Raw genomic sequence first — 7,500 nt, forward strand, 5'->3', positions numbered from 1 at the left:
GTGTTGCTGATGAAATAGTGCAAGAGCACACCCTCGTGGACAAAATGCTTACAGCACCTGGTATTCCCAGGCGGTGTCCCATCCAAGTACTAACCAGGCCCGACCCTGCTTAGCTTCCGAGATCAGACGAGATCGGGCGTACCCAGGCTGGTATGGCCGTAAGCGAGAAACAATCTCTTGCTACAACATATATAGTCAAAGTGAGTCTGATAAAACAGACATTTAGTCAATTCATCATTAAATGCTTACTACAAGGCAGTGAGGCTGATGAAATAGTGCAAGAGCACACCCTCGTGGACAAAATGCTTACAGCACCTGGTATTCCCAGGCGGTCTCCCATCCAAGTACTAACCATGCCCGACCCTGCTTAGCTTCCGAGATCAGACGAGATCGGGGGTACCCAGGCTGACATGGCCGTAAGCGGGAAACAATCTCTTGCTACAACATATATAGTCAAAGTGAGTCTGATAAAACAGACATTTAGTCAATTCATCATTAAATGCTTACTACAAGGCAGTGTTGCTGATGAAATAGTGCAAGAGCACACCCTCGTGGACAAAATGCTTACAGCACCTGGTATTCCCAGGCGGTCTCCCATCCAAGTACTAACCAGGCCCGACCCTGCTTAGCTTCCGAGATCAGACGAGATCGGGAGTACCCAGGCTGGTATGGCCGTAAGCGAGAAACAATCTCTTGCTACAACATATATAGTCAAAGTGAGTCTGATAAAACAGACATTTAGTCAATTCATCATTAAATGCTTACTACAAGGCAGTGTTGCTGATGAAATAGTGCAAGAGCACACCCTCGTGGACAAAATGCTTACAGCACCTGGTATTCCCAGGCGGTCTCCCATCCAAGTACTAACCAGGCCCGACCCTGCTTAGCTTCTGAGATCAGACGAGATCGGGAGTACCCAGGCTGGTATGGCCGTAAGGGAGAAACAATCTCTTGCTACAACATATATAGTCAAAGTGAGTGTGATAAACAGACATTGCATTTTCACCAATTAGATAAGCAGCTTGAACTTTGTGTCACTGAAAAAGTAGAAGAAATTACAAACACTGTTCCCATCACTTTTTAGCACAGGTAGTTGGATAAAATACAAACTTTATTTCCTTTCATCATTTGAACAGGGCAAAGGAGCATAAAGCACACACAAGCTGCATTCAGCAACAATATTCTTGTTTGTCTTATAAATACAAGGCAGATGCTAATTGAAAACACAAGGAAATTTGATCCTACTAAAAAGGCAGGAAGCTGCATTTAGTCAATTCATCATTAAATGCTTACTACAAGGCAGTGTTGCTGATGAAATAGTGCAAGAGCACACCCTCGTGGACAAAATGCTTACAGCACCTGGTATTCCCAGGCGGTCTCCCATCCAAGTACTAACCAGGCCCGACCCTGCTTAGCTTCCGAGATCAGACGAGATCGGGCGTACCCAGGCTGATATGGCCGTAAGCTAGAAACAATCTCTTGCTACAACATATATAGTCAAAGTGAGTCTGATAAAACAGACATTTAGTCAATTCATCATTAAATGCTTACTACAAGGCAGTGTTGCTGATGAAATAGTGCAAGAGCACACCCTCGTGGACAAAATGCTTACAGCACCTGGTATTCCCAGGCGGTGTCCCATCCAAGTACTAACCAGGCCCGACCCTGCTTAGCTTCCGAGATCAGACGAGATCGGGAGTACCCAGGCTGGTATGGCCGTAAGCGAGAAACAATCTCTTGCTACAACATATATAGTCAAAGTGAGTCTGATAAAACAGACATTTAGTCAATTCATCATTAAATGCTTACTACAAGGCAGTGTTGCTGATGAAATAGTGCAAGAGCACACCCTCGTGGACAAAATGCTTACAGCACCTGGTATTCCCAGGCGGTCTCCCATCCAAGTACTAACCAGGCCCGACCCTGCTTAGCTTCCGAGATCAGACGAGATCGGGAGTACCCAGGCTGGTATGGCCGTAAGGGAGAAACAATCTCTTGCTACAACATATATAGTCAAAGTGAGTGTGATAAACAGACATTGCATTTTCACCAATTAGATAAGCAGCTTGAACTTTGTGTCACTGAAAAAGTAGAAGAAATTACAAACACTGTTCCCATCACTTTTTAGCACAGGTAGTTGGATAAAATACAAACTTTATTTCCTTTCATCATTTGAACAGGGCAAAGGAGCATAAAGCACACACAAGCTGCATTCAGCAACAATATTCTTGTTTGTCTTATAAATACAAGGCAGATGCTAATTGAAAACACAAGGAAATTTGATCCTATTAAAAAGGCAGGAAGCTGCATTTAGTCAATTCATCATTAAATGCTTACTACAAGGCAGTGTTGCTGATGAAATAGTGCAAGAGCACACCCTCGTGGACAAAATGCTTACAGCACCTGGTATTCCCAGGCGGTCTCCCATCCAAGTACTAACCAGGCCCGACCCTGCTTAGCTTCCGAGATCAGACGAGATCGGGCGTACCCAGGCTGATATGGCCGTAAGCGAGAAATAATCTCTTGCTACAACATATATAGTCAAAGTGAGTCTGATAAAACAGACATTTAGTCAATTCATCATTAAATGCTTACTACAAGGCAGTGTTGCTGATGAAATAGTGCAAGAGCACACCCTCGTGGACAAAATGCTTACAGCACCTGGTATTCCCAGGCGGTCTCCCATCCAAGTACTAACCATGCCCGACCCTGCTTAGCTTCCGAGATCAGACGAGATCGGGGGTACCCAGGCTGACATGGCCGTAAGCGGGAAACAATCTCTTGCTACAACATATATAGTCAAAGTGAGTCTGATAAAACAGACATTTAGTCAATTCATCATTAAATGCTTACTACAAGGCAGTGTTGCTGATGAAATAGTGCAAGAGCACACCCTCGTGGACAAAATGCTTACAGCACCTGGTATTCCCAGGCGGTCTCCCATCCAAGTACTAACCAGGCCCGACCCTGCTTAGCTTCCGAGATCAGAAAAGATCGGTCGTACCCAGGCTGGTATGGCCGTAAGCGAGAAACAATCTCTTGCTACAACATATATAGTCAAAGTGAGTGTGATAAACAGACATTGCATTTTCACCAATTAGATAAGCAGCTTGAACTTTGTGTCACTGAAAAAGTAGAAGAAATTACAAACACTGTTCCCATCACTTTTTAGCACAGGTAGTTGGATAAAATACAAACTTTATTTCCTTTCATCATTTGAACAGGGCAAAGGAGCACAAAGCACACACAAGCTGCATTCAGCAACAATATTCTTGTTTGTCTTATAAATACAAGGCAGATGCTAATTGAAAACACAAGGAAATTTGATCCTATTAAAAAGGCAGGAAGCTGCATTTAGTCAATTCATCATTAAATGCTTACTACAAGGCAGTGTTGCTGATGAAATAGTGCAAGAGCACACCCTCGTGGACAAAATGCTTACAGCACCTGGTATTCCCAGGCGGTCTCCCATCCAAGTACTAACCAGGCCCGACCCTGCTTAGCTTCCGAGATCAGACGAGATCGGGAGTACCCAGGCTGATATGGCCGTAAGCGAGAAACAATCTCTTGCTACAACATATATAGTCAAAGTGAGTCTGATAAAACAGACATTTAGTCAATTCATCATTAAATGCTTACTACAAGGCAGTGTTGCTGATGAAATAGTGCAAGAGCACACCCTCGTGGACAAAATGCTTACAGCACCTGGTATTCCCAGGCGGTCTCCCATCCAAGTACTAACCAGGCCCGACCCTGCTTAGCTTCCGAGATCAGACGAGATCGGGAGTACCCAGGCTGGTATGGCCGTAACGGAGAAACAATCTCTTGCTACAACATATATAGTCAAAGTGAGTGTGATAAACAGACATTGCATTTTCACCAATTAGATAAGCAGCTTGAACTTTGTGTCACTGAAAAAGTAGAAGAAATTACAAACACTGTTCCCATCACTTTTTAGCACAGGTAGTTGGATAAAATACAAACTTTATTTCCTTTCATCATTTGAACAGGGCAAAGGAGCATAAAGCACACACAAGCTGCATTCAGCAACAATATTCTTGTTTGTCTTATAAATACAAGGCAGATGCTAATTGAAAACACAAGGAAATTTGATCCTATTAAAAAGGCAGGAAGCTGCATTTAGTCAATTCATCATTAAATGCTTACTACAAGGCAGTGTTGCTGATGAAATAGTGCAAGAGCACACCCTCGTGGACAAAATGCTTACAGCACCTGGTATTCCCAGGCGGTCTCCCATCCAAGTACTAACCAGGCCCTACCCTGCTTAGCTTCCGAGATCAGACGAGATCGGGCGTACCCAGGCTGATATGGCCGTAAGCTAGAAACAATCTCTTGCTACAACATATATAGTCAAAGTGAGTCTGATAAAACAGACATTTAGTCAATTCATCATTAAATGCTTACTACAAGGCAGTGTTGCTGATGAAATAGTGCAAGAGCACACCCTCGTGGACAAAATGCTTACAGCACCTGGTATTCCCAGGCGGTGTCCCATCCAAGTACTAACCAGGCCCGACCCTGCTTAGCTTCCGAGATCAGACGAGATCGGGCGTACCCAGGCTGGTATGGCCGTAAGCGAGAAACAATCTCTTGCTACAACATATATAGTCAAAGTGAGTCTGATAAAACAGACATTTAGTCAATTCATCATTAAATGCTTACTACAAGGCAGTGTTGCTGATGAAATAGTGCAAGAGCACACCCTCGTGGACAAAATGCTTACAGCACCTGGTATTCCCAGGCGGTGTCCCATCCAAGTACTAACCAGGCCCGACCCTGCTTAGCTTCCGAGATCAGACGAGATCGGGCGTACCCAGGCTGGTATGGCCGTAAGCGAGAAACAATCTCTTGCTACAACATATATAGTCAAAGTGAGTCTGATAAAACAGACATTTAGTCAATTCATCATTAAATGCTTACTACAAGGAAGTGTTGCTGATGAAATAGTGCAAGAGCACACCCTCGTGGACAAAATGCTTACAGCACCTGGTATTCCCAGGCGGTCTCCCATCCAAGTACTAACCATGCCCGACCCTGCTTAGCTTCCGAGATCAGACGAGATCGGGGGTACCCAGGCTGACATGGCCGTAAGCGGGAAACAATCTCTTGCTACAACATATATAGTCAAAGTGAGTCTGATAAAACAGACATTTAGTCAATTCATCATTAAATGCTTACTACAAGGCAGTGTTGCTGATGAAATAGTGCAAGAGCACACCCTCGTGGACAAAATGCTTACAGCACCTGGTATTCCCAGGCGGTCTCCCATCCAAGTACTAACCAGGCCCGACCCTGCTTAGCTTCCGAGATCAGACGAGATCGGGAGTACCCAGGCTGGTATGGCCGTAAGGGAGAAACAATCTCTTGCTACAACATATATAGTCAAAGTGAGTGTGATAAACAGACATTGCATTTTCACCAATTAGATAAGCAGCTTGAACTTTGTGTCACTGAAAAAGTAGAAGAAATTACAAACACTGTTCCCATCACTTTTTAGCACAGGTAGTTGGATAAAATACAAACTTTATTTCCTTTCATCATTTGAACAGGGCAAAGGAGCATAAAGCACACACAAGCTGCATTCAGCAACAATATTCTTGTTTGTCTTATAAATACAAGGCAGATGCTAATTGAAAACACAAGGAAATTTGATCCTATTAAAAAGGCAGGAAGCTGAATTTAGTCAATTCATCATTAAATGCTTACTACAAGGCAGTGTTGCTGATGAAATAGTGCAAGAGCACACCCTCGTGGACAAAATGCTTACAGCACCTGGTATTCCCAGGCGGTCTCCCATCCAAGTACTAACCAGGCCCGACCCTGCTTAGCTTCCGAGATCAGACGAGATCGGGCGTACCCAGGCTGATATGGCCGTAAGCTAGAAAAAATCTCTTGCTACAACATATATAGTCAAAGTGAGTGTGATAAACAGACATTGCATTTTCACCAATTAGATAAGCAGCTTGAACTTTGTGTCACTGAAAAAGTAGAAGAAATTACAAACACTGTTCCCATCACTTTTTAGCACAGGTAGTTGGATAAAATACAAACTTTATTTCCTTTCATCATTTGAACAGGGCAAAGGAGCATAAAGCACACACAAGCTGCATTCAGCAACAATATTCTTGTTTGTCTTATAAATACAAGGCAGATGCTAATTGAAAACACAAGGAAATTTGATCCTATTAAAAAGGCAGGAAGCTGCATTTAGTCAATTCATCATTAAATGCTTACTACAAGGCAGTGTTGCTGATGAAATAGTGCAAGAGCACACCCTCGTGGACAAAATGCTTACAGCACCTGGTATTCCCAGGCGGTCTCCCATCCAAGTACTAACCAGGCCCTACCCTGCTTAGCTTCCGAGATCAGACGAGATCGGGCGTACCCAGGCTGATATGGCCGTAAGCTAGAAACAATCTCTTGCTACAACATATATAGTCAAAGTGAGTCTGATAAAACAGACATTTAGTCAATTCATCATTAAATGCTTACTACAAGGCAGTGTTGCTGATGAAATAGTGCAAGAGCACACCCTCGTGGACAAAATGCTTACAGCACCTGGTATTCCCAGGCGGTGTCCCATCCAAGTACTAACCAGGCCCGACCCTGCTTAGCTTCCGAGATCAGACGAGATCGGGCGTACCCAGGCTGGTATGGCCGTAAGCGAGAAACAATCTCTTGCTACAACATATATAGTCAAAGTGAGTCTGATAAAACAGACATTTAGTCAATTCATCATTAAATGCTTACTACAAGGCAGTGTTGCTGATGAAATAGTGCAAGAGCACACCCTCGTGGACAAAATGCTTACAGCACCTGGTATTCCCAGGCGGTGTCCCATCCAAGTACTAACCAGGCCCGACCCTGCTTAGCTTCCGAGATCAGACGAGATCGGGCGTACCCAGGCTGGTATGGCCGTAAGCGAGAAACAATCTCTTGCTACAACATATATAGTCAAAGTGAGTCTGATAAAACAGACATTTAGTCAATTCATCATTAAATGCTTACTACAAGGAAGTGTTGCTGATGAAATAGTGCAAGAGCACACCCTCGTGGACAAAATGCTTACAGCACCTGGTATTCCCAGGCGGTCTCCCATCCAAGTACTAACCATGCCCGACCCTGCTTAGCTTCCGAGATCAGACGAGATCGGGGGTACCCAGGCTGACATGGCCGTAAGCGGGAAACAATCTCTTGCTACAACATATATAGTCAAAGTGAGTCTGATAAAACAGACATTTAGTCAATTCATCATTAAATGCTTACTACAAGGCAGTGTTGCTGATGAAATAGTGCAAGAGCACACCCTCGTGGACAAAATGCTTACAGCACCTGGTATTCCCAGGCGGTCTCCCATCCAAGTACTAACCAGGCCCGACCCTGCTTAGCTTCCGAGATCAGACGAGATCGGGAGTACCCAGGCTGGTATGGCCGTAAGGGAGAAACAATCTCTTGCTACAACATATATAGTCAAAGTGA

General features: G+C 44.1%; 23 non-coding genes across 23 annotated transcripts; all 23 read right to left on the reverse strand.

The window, feature by feature from the left end:
- Positions 1–45: 45 nt before the first annotated feature.
- Positions 46–164, reverse strand: LOC145882955 (5S ribosomal RNA). The gene has a single exon (XR_014394527.1). It is a non-coding gene; the product is annotated as a 5S ribosomal RNA (ribosomal RNA).
- A 139-nt stretch (positions 165–303) lies between these two features.
- On the reverse strand, positions 304–422 carry LOC145852321 (5S ribosomal RNA). Its single transcript, XR_014374176.1, has one exon. It is a non-coding gene; the product is annotated as a 5S ribosomal RNA (ribosomal RNA).
- A 139-nt stretch (positions 423–561) lies between these two features.
- Positions 562–680, reverse strand: LOC145857637 (5S ribosomal RNA). The gene has a single exon (XR_014378537.1). It is a non-coding gene; the product is annotated as a 5S ribosomal RNA (ribosomal RNA).
- A 139-nt stretch (positions 681–819) lies between these two features.
- On the reverse strand, positions 820–938 carry LOC145851057 (5S ribosomal RNA). Its single transcript, XR_014372907.1, has one exon. It is a non-coding gene; the product is annotated as a 5S ribosomal RNA (ribosomal RNA).
- Positions 939–1,347: 409 nt separating this feature from the next.
- LOC145883314 (5S ribosomal RNA) lies at positions 1,348–1,466 on the reverse strand. The gene has a single exon (XR_014394889.1). It is a non-coding gene; the product is annotated as a 5S ribosomal RNA (ribosomal RNA).
- A 139-nt stretch (positions 1,467–1,605) lies between these two features.
- Positions 1,606–1,724, reverse strand: LOC145883044 (5S ribosomal RNA). Its single transcript, XR_014394616.1, has one exon. It is a non-coding gene; the product is annotated as a 5S ribosomal RNA (ribosomal RNA).
- A 139-nt stretch (positions 1,725–1,863) lies between these two features.
- Positions 1,864–1,982, reverse strand: LOC145885068 (5S ribosomal RNA). The gene has a single exon (XR_014396648.1). It is a non-coding gene; the product is annotated as a 5S ribosomal RNA (ribosomal RNA).
- Positions 1,983–2,391: 409 nt separating this feature from the next.
- On the reverse strand, positions 2,392–2,510 carry LOC145883315 (5S ribosomal RNA). The gene has a single exon (XR_014394890.1). It is a non-coding gene; the product is annotated as a 5S ribosomal RNA (ribosomal RNA).
- A 139-nt stretch (positions 2,511–2,649) lies between these two features.
- Positions 2,650–2,768, reverse strand: LOC145852322 (5S ribosomal RNA). Its single transcript, XR_014374177.1, has one exon. It is a non-coding gene; the product is annotated as a 5S ribosomal RNA (ribosomal RNA).
- A 139-nt stretch (positions 2,769–2,907) lies between these two features.
- On the reverse strand, positions 2,908–3,026 carry LOC145851822 (5S ribosomal RNA). Its single transcript, XR_014373674.1, has one exon. It is a non-coding gene; the product is annotated as a 5S ribosomal RNA (ribosomal RNA).
- A 409-nt stretch (positions 3,027–3,435) lies between these two features.
- Positions 3,436–3,554, reverse strand: LOC145884067 (5S ribosomal RNA). The gene has a single exon (XR_014395646.1). It is a non-coding gene; the product is annotated as a 5S ribosomal RNA (ribosomal RNA).
- A 139-nt stretch (positions 3,555–3,693) lies between these two features.
- On the reverse strand, positions 3,694–3,812 carry LOC145850696 (5S ribosomal RNA). The gene has a single exon (XR_014372544.1). It is a non-coding gene; the product is annotated as a 5S ribosomal RNA (ribosomal RNA).
- A 409-nt stretch (positions 3,813–4,221) lies between these two features.
- On the reverse strand, positions 4,222–4,340 carry LOC145882652 (5S ribosomal RNA). Its single transcript, XR_014394220.1, has one exon. It is a non-coding gene; the product is annotated as a 5S ribosomal RNA (ribosomal RNA).
- A 139-nt stretch (positions 4,341–4,479) lies between these two features.
- On the reverse strand, positions 4,480–4,598 carry LOC145882956 (5S ribosomal RNA). The gene has a single exon (XR_014394528.1). It is a non-coding gene; the product is annotated as a 5S ribosomal RNA (ribosomal RNA).
- A 139-nt stretch (positions 4,599–4,737) lies between these two features.
- LOC145882957 (5S ribosomal RNA) lies at positions 4,738–4,856 on the reverse strand. Its single transcript, XR_014394529.1, has one exon. It is a non-coding gene; the product is annotated as a 5S ribosomal RNA (ribosomal RNA).
- A 139-nt stretch (positions 4,857–4,995) lies between these two features.
- Positions 4,996–5,114, reverse strand: LOC145852323 (5S ribosomal RNA). Its single transcript, XR_014374178.1, has one exon. It is a non-coding gene; the product is annotated as a 5S ribosomal RNA (ribosomal RNA).
- Positions 5,115–5,253: 139 nt separating this feature from the next.
- On the reverse strand, positions 5,254–5,372 carry LOC145885069 (5S ribosomal RNA). The gene has a single exon (XR_014396649.1). It is a non-coding gene; the product is annotated as a 5S ribosomal RNA (ribosomal RNA).
- Positions 5,373–5,781: 409 nt separating this feature from the next.
- On the reverse strand, positions 5,782–5,900 carry LOC145883316 (5S ribosomal RNA). The gene has a single exon (XR_014394891.1). It is a non-coding gene; the product is annotated as a 5S ribosomal RNA (ribosomal RNA).
- Positions 5,901–6,309: 409 nt separating this feature from the next.
- Positions 6,310–6,428, reverse strand: LOC145882653 (5S ribosomal RNA). Its single transcript, XR_014394221.1, has one exon. It is a non-coding gene; the product is annotated as a 5S ribosomal RNA (ribosomal RNA).
- A 139-nt stretch (positions 6,429–6,567) lies between these two features.
- Positions 6,568–6,686, reverse strand: LOC145882958 (5S ribosomal RNA). The gene has a single exon (XR_014394530.1). It is a non-coding gene; the product is annotated as a 5S ribosomal RNA (ribosomal RNA).
- A 139-nt stretch (positions 6,687–6,825) lies between these two features.
- On the reverse strand, positions 6,826–6,944 carry LOC145882959 (5S ribosomal RNA). Its single transcript, XR_014394531.1, has one exon. It is a non-coding gene; the product is annotated as a 5S ribosomal RNA (ribosomal RNA).
- A 139-nt stretch (positions 6,945–7,083) lies between these two features.
- On the reverse strand, positions 7,084–7,202 carry LOC145852324 (5S ribosomal RNA). The gene has a single exon (XR_014374179.1). It is a non-coding gene; the product is annotated as a 5S ribosomal RNA (ribosomal RNA).
- A 139-nt stretch (positions 7,203–7,341) lies between these two features.
- On the reverse strand, positions 7,342–7,460 carry LOC145885070 (5S ribosomal RNA). The gene has a single exon (XR_014396650.1). It is a non-coding gene; the product is annotated as a 5S ribosomal RNA (ribosomal RNA).
- Positions 7,461–7,500: the final 40 nt, after the last annotated feature.

The sequence above is a fragment of the Salmo salar genome, chromosome 08, assembly GCF_965601325.2.
Source record: "Salmo salar chromosome 08, fSalSal1, whole genome shotgun sequence".
Taxonomy (NCBI): Eukaryota; Metazoa; Chordata; class Actinopteri; order Salmoniformes; family Salmonidae; genus Salmo; species Salmo salar.